This window comes from Callorhinus ursinus, unplaced genomic scaffold, assembly GCF_003265705.2.
Source record: "Callorhinus ursinus isolate GAN/ISIS: 27379988/994484 unplaced genomic scaffold, GSC_fseal_2.0 scaffold12, whole genome shotgun sequence".
Lineage (NCBI taxonomy): Eukaryota > Metazoa > Chordata > Mammalia > Carnivora > Otariidae > Callorhinus > Callorhinus ursinus.
The window spans coordinates 41,488,963-41,501,375 of NW_027397074.1; the positions used below are offsets into that span (position 1 = coordinate 41,488,963).

The 12,413-nt window shown below is 43.5% G+C and overlaps 1 long non-coding RNA gene across 1 annotated transcript; it reads left to right on the plus strand.

The window, feature by feature from the left end:
• Positions 1-5,907: 5,907 nt before the first annotated feature.
• LOC141373797 (uncharacterized) lies at positions 5,908-11,832 on the plus strand. Its single transcript, XR_012380121.1, has 3 exons — positions 5,908-6,040; positions 11,015-11,124; positions 11,671-11,832. It is a non-coding gene; the product is annotated as an uncharacterized lncRNA (long non-coding RNA).
• Positions 11,833-12,413: the final 581 nt, after the last annotated feature.

A 12,413-nucleotide genomic window follows, 5' to 3' on the forward strand; every position in this document is an offset into this window, starting at 1 on the left:
GATAGTCCAAGCAGCTCAAAGACCATATCCTTATAGCTATGATTCCAAATTGAAGAGACATACACATGGTCTCTCAGCATCTATGTAGAAAGTCTCAAGAAAGATGGCCATTTCAAAGCCAATCACTCTGGCTTGGCTTTGGAGAGGACCTGGACTGGCCCATCAGGATCACATGCCCCCTCTGCACTGGGGGGCACATGGAGTGCCTGGGGGGTGGGGTGCTGTGCAGGGGGACACAACCCTGGTATTTGTAGATCTATCAGGTCCCATGGAATAGGGGCAGCATGGTTCTCTAAAGTAAAGAGTGAGGTATGCTTACCTGAAGGAGGGAAAGGAATACCAGATGGACAAATGATTTCTCAAAGCATCACTCTGAAGTGTGCCTGAAAAGGAATCAGTCCTGTTTGACATACTTTTAGGAAACTAATAATGGGAACAGAGAAAAAACTAAGATTATTGGACAGCATTGAATGGAATATTATTAAGGACATATATGGACTCAAGAGAGTTTGCTTCAAAAAATACCTTCACAGTGAAAATCTAGGGATGATGGTAACTTGATTAAAATGTTTATTTTCATAAAACAGAATCCAAACAGCCTCAGAGTCAAAACAACTTTTCCGGGAACTGAGGTATTTTTCCCCCAAAGACGTCCAAATTTAATTAGGATGGGATGAACAGCATCTGGACATTCCTGATCTTATATCTTGACATAATTTAGCCTCAGAGGCAGTCATATTTTCTTAGAAGATGATCCTTCCTTTCCTTCTGATGGGCTTTGTCCTTGGGTAGGGGAGAAGGGAGAGGTTGCTAGGATTTGTCCCACACTATTCACCACCACACATCTTCTTAAGGGAGCTCTGCTGGAAGCCGAGAGAAACCCAGTACTTCACGAAGCCATTCGGAAGGCTCTTGAAAGTCCCAGGGCTCTGAAGGGGAGTGTCTGTCACCAACTGACTCTGGCTGTCCTGCTTTACACAGTTTTATGGCTTCTAGTCTATTTCCATCAGTTATCCTATTTTATGGCTGCAAATAAGATAAATTGCGATCTCTCTCTCTATCTCTCCCTCCCTCCCTCCCTCCATTAGGGTCACAGATTAAAGGACGCACTGCTCATCTGTAAATTAAAATAGATCATTCCACAGTCCCATACTCTCTCAGACCTCTTGTAACCTCACCCATAACAACTTCTGCAGGCAGAATATGGGACCCCAGAGCCTGTCTCAGAGGACAAGAGACTAAGCAGGTGCCAGTATCAAAATGGGTTTAGCAAAGCTGTGTCCCTCAGAGATCTGATCACGCCTCTGTGACGAGACCAGTCTCCCTTCTGGTCCTGTGTGGGCAGTCTCCCCTCGGGTTTAAAATCCCTCAGCCATGTGACTTAGGCAAGTCACTTCACCTCTCGGGGATCACCGATAAAATGAACAGAATAGACTTGGTGATTTCAGTGGCCCTTACAGTTCTGATGCCCTTACTCTATATCCCACCACCACGATTTAGGGGAGTTCTGTGCAACCATAACTCTTTCTGGTGTCTCTCAGATAATGGCCAGCCCTAACCTCACCCTGCCAGAGGGTATGTCTGCAATAGCAGGAACAAAAGCAAGGACAGACAGGGGGACAAGCATCAGCTATATTCAGATTAAAATTGGTAAGGTTAAGTCAGTAACATCCTTAATAACGGGGCCATTTCTTTCTCCTTCTCCCCTCTGGGATTAAAGCTTGTGTGCTGACTGTTGAAAAATCAGTCATTAACGGCCAGGAAATGACTTCCCCATCCATCAGAACACTGCTCAGCCATGTTTCAGCTTTTCCCCCCTTTCCCTGTGTAATTATTCTCATCCACCACTGATTACAGTTTATAATAGCCATAATTCTCTCCAAATCAATCATTACTTTACCACAGGGTTACTGGTAGAAGCATGAGGGAATGCAGTACCCCTGGCTGGGTTTTATTTTTTGGAAATTGCCTGCTTTCGTCTGGATCTCATTTAATCATCTGGATGTTCAAAGAAAAGCTAAGATTTTAATTCAAAGGCATTTTTTTTTTCTACTTGACCTTAACTCTTCTTCTTCTTCTTCTTCTTCTTTTTTTTTTTTTTAAGAGGAAATGATGGCTGGTTAAATAAGGCTGTACAAAATCTGCCAGTGTTGTTGTTTGGAGTGATTTAGGTAGGGGACACAGTGGGGATTCTTGTCGGGAATTCATGTGCTTCTTTGGCGCTTCACCCACTTGAGTGCTGTTCAGGCTATCCATCCTGCATGAGTTCCTGAAAGGTTCAAGAACTGTCTGTTCCCTCCAAGGAATAATTGAAGCCAACATTCCTATTGGGAGGAAGCAAAGTTTTTTTTCTTATACATTCTGGGAGGTATGATAATCAGTCATTTACACCTTAGTGAGAATTTAAGGCAATTCAGTTTTATCCAGTATTTACCAGACTTATTATGTTCAATATACAGAGCCAGTGCTTTGGTGAGTTAAAAAAAAGAAAATGAATATGATCTAATCCTTGCATTCTGGAGGTCACATGGTGGCTAGAAGTGGTAGGAAGATAGACATATAAATAATTATTTCAGTACTCATCATGTGCACCTTGGATTGTTGGGGTACAAAATGCCGCGGGAGAATGAGAAAAAGAGGCTATTTGTACACTAAGGGTCTTAGAATTTCTAGACGAAATGTGATTGGAGCTGAACCTTGGCGGAGGGCAAGGACTTGAACAAGTAGTCATTCCTGGAGAGGACAGCAGAAATTAATCACCAAGGGCTGGTAAGGGCAGAGAGGAAGGAGGCGACCAAGGCCTGACAGGAAAGGCCTGAAAAGGTGCCATGACCTAGGGCCATGGGGTGGTGTAACCTGGGCCATGGGGGTTGCCCAATGGCTGGCTGGAGCATCAGGTAACCCCCAGGAAAGCTCTGGAGAACTATCCAGGCTCCTTTCGGAGAGACCTAGAAATACTTCCCGTGGCAGCATTAGCAAACACAAGAAGATAGTACAAGACATCACATAATCCGAGCTATATTATTAGAAATGTGACCTCATGGCTAGTGAAATTTGGGACCTGCTGGTTACAATAATGAAAGGAATAATTTTATAATACTGGACCCTCACCAAAAAAAAAAAAAATGGTCTCTTAAGCCCAAATAAAACCAGGTTGAAGTTGAAACTCTAACAGAAGACATTTTACTTAGAAATTTTTTAAATATTAGCATAGTGTGCTGGATCAGCATCAACAGCAAATGTTCTCAGAGCTATTGGCACAAGGGAAGGGTTGTATCTGTGGTAGGAATAGGGACATCACCTTTGCCCTGGCCCCCCTCCTTACTAGCACATGGTTGGTCTATTGGGGAGACGCATGAACTCTCACAGAGCCCCTTTTACCCTCATTTACCATATTTGCCATATATAGGAGACATGACATAATTCATGTACCAAAAGCCCAGGGGTCTACAGTCTGGGGGAAAGTATTCCAGGTAGCTGCTAATCTGGAAGTTATTTTCTTTCCCTAAACGGCCAGGGTGGTCCATATCAGTGGGTTTATAGCTTTCTTATTTCATGAGCCAGTAAAATTATTTTTTTTTTTACATTGGGTGGTAATGGGGGGAAATGTGGGTTTGCCTATTTATTCTTTTGCCAAGTCAGAGCATAAAATATAACCACTTTCAGCTCCTCTATTGTTTCACACACGCACAAAGCACATCTTGATACCAAAAACATAAGTAAACCATAATCTCAGCATAGAGGACAGTCCTTTCAATGGAAAGCTTTACTGAAGAAAACTTTCTTTGTTGTTCTTACTTTTCTCATTTTGCAACAGAAGGCTCAAAGATGTGTCTTTGGAGGGCATGGGGCCCAGGAGAAGTTTTGATCTGCATGAGCCCTCTCTCATGCTGCTAGAAGATAGCTCAGAGAGATGATTCTGGGGTCATTTCACTGGACACACGCTGGGAGAAAGGAAAGGTATGGCCTTATTTTTCAACATTGTCCAAATTGATCAGGAAGCAAATCAGGACCCAGTGTCAACTCACAATGTGATGTTTGTGAACAGCAGAAGACAGAGGCTGAGAAGTCTGTCTTCTCAGCTAATATATCAGCCTTGCTGTGGAAGGATGCCCGTTCTGCTAGGCTTTTTTGTGGTCAAGGGCTTGTTGTGCATAGAAGGCTGGCTGAGGACACGGGATTAGGAAACGAATGTGTTAAAAGGGTGGAACAGAACCTGGCCAAAAGCATCTCCTTTTTAAGTCACTCTTGGCTAAGGTCTTCATTAATTCCCAGTGTGAGGGCAGAGAGAAAGAGAGGATTGATGGCTAAAAAGACTTATTACTGAATCCTGAATATGCATCTACTGCATACCACACATGTGCGAATGCCAAATACCGGCTCTGCTCCATGCAAAAACCTTCACAGCTACACCACCTTATTTAATCCTCAGGACAAGTTTATGAAATAGGTGTTCAACGCAACTTTTTTTTTAGTTGGTGAAAACAGGAACTAGGAGAGGTTAGGTTCTTAGCCTCTGATTACAGAGGTGGGAGCAACACTCAAGTTTGCCTGCGCCAAGAGGCCACTCTGGCCACCGTGCCAAGACCCTTCCTGCAGGATTGGCGCTTGGTTTGTGTAATCGCCTTCCTACACGTGTGCGTGGCCTGCAGTCCTACACTTAACACGCTGGTTCTGGTGTATTCCATCATATGGCTTTTCTAAGTCTCGATGAATCCTTTGTCGTTCTTGTACATGTCTCCAGACATTGTTAAGGGATAAGCCTGAGTAAATCAGATACGGACGGGGGTCTGGCATCAAGGAGGCCGTCCAGGTAAGCAAGTGGGGGGTCCTCCCCGCTCCCATCTGACCAGAGCGCCCTCACTCTCAGGACTGGATGGCTACTGATTTCAGGGGTTTTCAGAAAGCTTCCCCAGTCTCGCAGGCTCTAGTCCCCATCTGCCACATCTACGGGGTTGGATGCAAATTCCCAGGAACATGAATCACCTGCTTTTCTCTAGGGTTTTCCTCCATCTTTGGCCCAAATACTTCATAGCAGCAGTGCCAGAAAGAAGCCCTGGGAGAGAGGAAAGCTTGCATATTAATTCCAGTGGCAACGTAATGAGAATTTCATTCACTTACTTTGAATTCCCTGGTGTCCCCCATCCTCCCCTTGGTTCATTAACTCTCCATACCTTGCCCGGCTGCTGAATCTCAAGGGAACAAATGCACTCTCGGTTCCTCCAGCAGTTTGCCTGGCTGGTCCCCTCTTCCCTGTATTTCCCCCAGGACTTCATTCACACACACAGCTGCAGCTGCCTCTCACAGAGGTCTTCATCCAGCACAGAGTGTGCGTTGCCCCTCTCCAGGAGAGGACAGCCTCCTTAGTGTGAGGCTTAAGCCTAGGTTCTGCCATCTGATCAGGCTCTGCTGGCCTTCTCTTCTCTGATATTGGGGGGGGGGGTTCAGCCCCTAGTTCTCAAACCCCACCCCACCCCAAAACAACAAACATACTCATTTATTTCAGAGAGGGACCTCACTCGGTTGTGGTCAAAATGTGATAAAATGCTTTTCTGTAGTCTGAGTCTACAATTCCAGACAAAGATTGAGGAGTATGAGAACTTGTGCAGGGACAGGGAGGGGGGTTGTGGTTTGGGGAGAAAGTGTAAACTAGACTCTATAATCCATCCAACATAGATCAGAGTCAAAAGCTGACAGTTTCATTCTCAATTTGGATGAAGAAGCAAACATGCTTTCACACTAGAAAAAAATCTCATTTAATCCCTGCTAACCACGTCTGTCAGAAGCCCGTGTGTGTGTGTGTGCGTGCGCGCGCGCGCGCGCGTGTGTGTGTGTGCGTGTGTGTGCGCGCGTGCGCGCTTGCGCACAGGCGTTAACTGGCCCCATAAACTAGGAAATGTAGAGAAAGGCACTGCTCCTCCCTATCCTGTAGATCTGAGGTGGCGGCAGGGCTGAATAGACTCTTCAGGCTTTTCGAAGCGCAGGGCTGATGTCATGGGCATGCGCACTGGACCCCACACCTGGAAGGACTCTGTGCTTGGTAATACTCTGCTGTTGCTGTCCCAAAATTCTCAACAACTTATAACAAGAGACCTGCATTTCTGTTTAGCACTAGGCCCCATAAATTATGCAGCTGATCTTATTGAGAAGTATATCATAGATAGAACAATGGCTGAAAACACCAAATACAAATGAGTTGTGTGATCTTGGGTCCATCCCTTCACTCCTCTGAGCCTTAGCTGGGCTCACATTTGGTGATTCTCAACTCTGGCTGTACCTTCAAATCACCAGAGGAGCTTTGGAGAAATATCAATGTACTAGAATCCATTTGGAAAGGGGACTGGCATCAGAATTGTTTTGAAGTTTCATTTGAAGTTCTGCAGGTGATTCTGATGCAAAATTATTTCTGAAAATACAAGCCTAGACAATCTAAGCTCTGTTTTCTGTGATCATGTATTCATTTTCCTTGGTACCTGTTCAAATTCCCATTACTGCTGTATTCCATAGTATAATCATGCTTGTTTTAATTTAAAACTAACATTTTGGGGCACCTGGGTGGCTCAGTAGCTTAGATGTCTGCCTTCGGCTCAAGTTGTGGTCCCGGGGTCCTGGGATCGAGCCCCGCGTCAGGGTCCCTCCTCTGCGGGGAGCCTGCTTCTCCCTCTCCCTCTGCCTGCCGCTCGGCCTGCTCTCTCTCTTTCTCTCTGCCAAATAAATAAGTAAATAAAATCTTTTAAAAAATTTAAAGCTAACTTTTTAAATTTATTATCTAGTAAAAGGACACTCCAGGAAGATGCACCATATTTAATTTGTGTATAACTCATGGCTTTGCACCCTCAGATGTGTAGTAGCCCACTTTCAGAGACCCAGGACTAGACTGAGGATGGTCTTTAAGGACCCTTATTTCTTCAGTATTCTTGGTACCTATGATCTGTCTTCCATAGATCTTTCCACAGATGGCCATATTCATGTGAGAAATGAATTCCTTAGATGTGTGTATCCTTCCCTGCTAACATCACCAACCCTGGGCCTTCAAGGAAGTTCAGTGTGTATACTAAAGGTCAAGGTCAAAACAGGGAGTGGTTGGTGTAGGCCCAAGGAAAGAATCTGAATTCTCAGCTGCTCCAACAAGTTAACAAAAGAGTCTTATCCTTAGTCACATTGGGAAACATCAATACTGTTGAGTAGTTGGTTAGCTCTCTTAGAGCCACCCTGGTATTACTCTAGACAAAAACATGGTAAATGGAAGTTTTTCTCTCATGCTCTTCAGAATCCCTAAAAGTGACCAATTTGCTCAGAGTGTACTCTGCCAGCTTAATCAGGCCTGCCCACTAGGGGGTTAGTACATTACATGCCCTAAACCATCTTTCTTCTCTCATATAGCTGCCCTTGGAATAGGATTTGATAAACTAATTCTCACTAAAGTGTCAATGACTGATGCCATCTACTTAGTTTTTTCCAAGTGTAGTATATTACAACAGGGCTGTATTTCCTTAATCCAAAAGGATACGGCTTTAAGGTAGAATTTTAGGGATGACTGGCAAGCAAGGAAGGGTGTAGCTAGGCCTAGACCGGGCTTCCTGGACCTCCTCAAATAACATAGCTCCTCCGGCAGCTGGCCATATGTTTGTTATTTAAGCAACAAATAATGCTATCATCAAGCAAGTCTTTGAACATATGCAAGCGTGTATTTAAAAAATCAACCAACCAAATAAATGAAAAACCCAAGGATATCATTTGAATTCCTACTCAAATTGCTCAAAGATGGAAAGATGAATTAAGGGTGCTTCAGGAAAACCTGGCAGATAAACAAGGAGTTTAACATTAACACTGTGAAAATGAGTAAAGAAGAAAAGGGTGGATTGCAGTTAAGAAGGATCTAAGCATAAAAGGCAAATCTCTGGCATTCCCCAAACACTTTGGATCCAAGAAACCAGCTAAGGGAAATAAGTGAAAGATTTAACAGAGAAAGCAGCCAAGGAGCCAGGAGGAAAGGGAGTAGGTGCTGACATGCTGGGCACCCTCCCCCTCACCAGACCCTGGGTCCTACTCCACACATATGTCTGCCCAAAGGGAGCTCCTTTTTCTCCTATGTCCATCTGGAGGGAATGGTGCTTTCTGATTGGTCTATCAGAAGAACACTCTCCTAATTTTCACCAAGATTTCCTACAGGCCAGCAGCAACCCTGGAACCAATCCCAGTTAACCTGTGGTCTGTATGCAGAAAATGTAAAAGTAAGAATAGCCAAAGGAAGCAGAATGTCACAAAAATTTAGACCTAGACCCAACAAGGGAGGCAGGCAAGCAAAGGAATTGAGATTGGTAGAAGAAACACATTTAATGAATCTCTGAAATGTTTTCACCAGGTCAACCCCTGCCTGGAAGAGACGAAAAAGAACTAAGGCGACCAACCTAGCTCCCTTTCCTGCCAGGACTGACCTATAATTTGGGAACAACGTAAAAGGCCCGTGCAGGGCTCAAGGCGGTGCCTCTTGAAATCTACAGACCAAAGAAGTTGCCCTTTTTTATTTCGCGAATTTAATGTGAAAGTGAGATAGGCTCCTTTGCAACTTTGACAGCGAGCTTTCTGGGAAGGTGTCTAATATTGGACGTAAAATGGAGACGTGAATCGATGAGACTCATTAATATTCATAGACAGCAGATTAAGGTTGGTGGGAAAAATTATTTATGAAACCAGGGTATTGTCTTCTCACCAAAAGGATTTTGTTTGGAGAGAGTTGCAACCAGGTGACAGGGCTATGACAGATTAGGTATGAATTTGCAGATTTCTGCGTTCATCTCCCAAGGAAAAGAATCTGAAGCATTTGCAAGCAAAGAATGTGCTGGGCTGAGAGCAGTAAATGCTTCAGCATCGGGCGCCGGTAGGTGTAATGAGGTTCAGACACCGCGGGCGTGATGGAAGGTACTTAGAAGGGAATGAAAGAATGGATTGAGAGTGTGGTTATGTAACAAAGGAACAGGCTGAAAGCAGAACAGGGCTCAGCTGATGGCAAGAGAGGTGGGGGGATGAAACATAGCATGTTCCTTTTTTATTATGCATGTGGGGGATGGGTGATAGCACAAACCTGAATAATATAATATGTAATTTACAATCTTTTCTCACATTAAATATGTATTTGTTGTGCTGCATGAGAAGCCTTTGTGTTATATCTGACTGTAGTTAGTATACACTGTTTTATAATCTAATAAAGACAAGAGTGAAAGTCAATGAGTTAGGAAGGAGTCTCAGATCCTCAAAGAAACTCTGTTAACAGTACTCTTTACTTACACAGTTTGAGGATTTATTGCCAGTCCCTTATCTCCGTGAGCCCTTTCCTCCTTTATCTTTCTGATCCTTTACAGGCTTGTGGAAGTAAGCTGTAGACATCTGCTGAAATTTTAAAGTGACAGGTGAAAATTCTTTTTTCCAGAATTAAGCATTGAGAGTGGCAGAGTGAGAACCTTAGAATAAGACCTTGAATTGTTCCCTAGGGCGTACAGCATGCCATGGATTTCTTAAAAAGGAGTTTTCTATTGATTGTGCTTCAAAAAATTTAGTCCCCTACTCATGGGCCAGCCCATCACAGTTTGATGGTTGCTGTGATGTTGTAAACATAATTGGAGAAGAAAAAGTGGCTGTCCACTGTAGATTGTTTACCCACAAGGCTTAAATTAACTAAGGTCTCCAGATCAATTAAAAAAAAATTTTTTTTTTAGGTGGATACGAACAGATGGAATTTAAAAATGTGTTCCCAGGAATTTGATAGGCCAGTCTTTGAGGACAGGAGACCTGGAGCCAATCTAAGCAGAGCTTTGTGCAAAACAGCACAGCAGAGGCTCCAAAGGGGAACAAAATCAGGGTTTGAAAGCTGGAAGAATTCTTAGCTGTGATCTGCCCTAATCTCTTCATTTGGAAAGTGTAGAAATGAAGACTGATAAAGAACGCAGCCAAATGGATAAACAATGCGTGGGACACCCATACGATGGAATATTATTAGTCATCCAAAGAACAAAGCCCTGACACGTGCTACGCCATGGACGAACACCCAAAATATTATGCAGAACAAAAGAAGCCAGACATCAAAGGTCACATATCTTAAGGCTCCATTTGTAGGCCATGTCCAGACTCGACAAATCCATGGGGACAGAGAGCAGATTGGTGATTGCAGCAGCCAGAGGGAGGGAATGTGGGGGGTGACTGCAAACAGGATGGGGCTTCTTTGTGGGGTCATGAAAATGTTCTGACATTATAGGGTGGTAGTGGTTGCATAACCTTGTCTATATGTTAAAAATCCACTGAACTGTACACCTTAATATGGTGAATTTTATGTTCTATGAATTTAATCTCAACTTTTTTTTCAATTGAGAAAAAAAGACAAAAAGAAAAAAAGAAGAGAGGGCTTGACAAAAACGTTTAGCAAGGACTGGAGCCCAGCCTCCTCATCTGAAAAGAGCATCCTTTCCATTCATAGACCCTCTTCTGGAATCATGTTTTTAGTATATAAAATTAACATATAATAACAAAGAAGACCAATTATATCAAAATGATATTATCAAAATATTCTTAAAAAAAAAACACCCAAATGTGTGATCTACTATGGCATGCTTTTCTAGAACGGCACATTAAAGAAGAGTAACTAGCAGCTGGTCTGCGCCCTATTGTCATCTCCAAGTTGTGATGAACATATGTGATTCTGCACAATGTCCGCAACAACTGCAATGGGGTATGAAATCTGTGATTTCTATTAATGACAAAAATCACAGATACTAATGCTGGTTTCTTGCTGACACTCATCATTAAGGAAATGCTAAGTTTCAGTTAGAACATAGTGAAAATAAAAATACATGTGTTTTTTCACATCCGGAATCACAGATCCTCAAATTATACATATGGGTGACTTGGGGGTTCATAGACCCCGTTAAGTATCCCTCCATGGCACCACTTTGGATCGTATCCAGGAAAAAGTGCAAAGAACTCAAAATATTTAATAAGCCCTTCTCGTTTAATTACCTAGGGCGGATGGTTTCTAATCTCAGCCACTGGCGAACAGCAAAAGTAACATCTAAGGAGACTTCTTGTCATTCTTTGAAGAGCGCATAATAAACTACCCGATTTAGTAGGCAGGTAAGTCCCCTAAATGCAAATAGGTTTCATTGTGTTTGTGTCAACTCTCAGGTTGTAGGGAATGCTAGGGTGCTGTCTGCAGAACAATTCTGAGGTTCTGTTTCCTGCTGGGGGTGTTGGTAAATTCTGCGATGGATTCATGTGATTATTGATGTCTGCTTCTGAGCCCAGAAAGAGGAGTGGTGACCCCCTGATCCTATTAACTCCCAACCCTAAATGCTGAGCACTTCTTCCTAGACCTGCAGCCTATCTCTTAATGCAGTTGGTGCCACCAGGAGCCTGGGTTTAGCAATTCAGTCCTTAGCAATTCTACACCAAATGTGTGATGTTAACACCTAAGGTAAATTAGCCATGCAGACATTCGTTGTGGCTTTTCTTTTTAACAACAAATGCCATTGTTTATTAGCATGACAATATACTACAATGAAATGACGCTTATTAAGAAGCTATCATTTGGAGAATGATATCAACACGAGGAAGTACTTCAGAAAACATGATACTTCTTGTTTAAAATACTGTTAAGCTCTGCTTTTTAATTTACTCAAGCCCGGCAGGTCCTCTGAGAACGAATCGAAACTCACAGTGAAGCTTCCAGGTACCACCAAGAGCCAAGGTTCTGACCTACAGAGCCAGGAAGCCAAGTGATTCCCCACGGCTGTGACTTTCCCTCCGACGTGCCCGGGGGTCACAACTTACCATGAAGCGGGCTTCTGGGTATCTGACCAACAGGTGGCTGCCCTCTAATCTTGGGTGTTGGTCCTTTGGTCCTATTGCTTTAGTTAGTGAAGGTAACAGCTACCCACCCAGACCTGCAAGGGAAGGCAGCTTCTGGAGCTTGATTCTGTATGTTGCTCTCCTTGGTACCCCACACAGATGAGGCAAATGTGATGTGTATGCATATGCAAATGTGATGTGTTTGATCTGTATGTAATATATATATATATCGTGTGTGTGTGTGCGCGCGTGCGCGCACACGTGCACATATCTCCATTGTCCTTCTCCCTTTGGAATTGCTTTCCCCCCACTGTTCAGGATGAGAAGGAAAAGAGCATCCGGTGAGTGGGTGGGTAGTCATCTCAATTCCCTGACCCTTAACGTTAAGTCAGTTTGACTGGACAACTTAATTTGGCCTTCTGGCTTCTACTTAACCATTCTTCAGAGACTCTATTCCTCCAAATAACCTCGTTGGCAGTGAATTTGACTCCTGATGCTTCCGAAGCTTGAAATGGTAGTGTGTTTTGAGATTGGCAGGAAGCTCTCCTCCATCCATTTCATCCCCCTCACTTGTG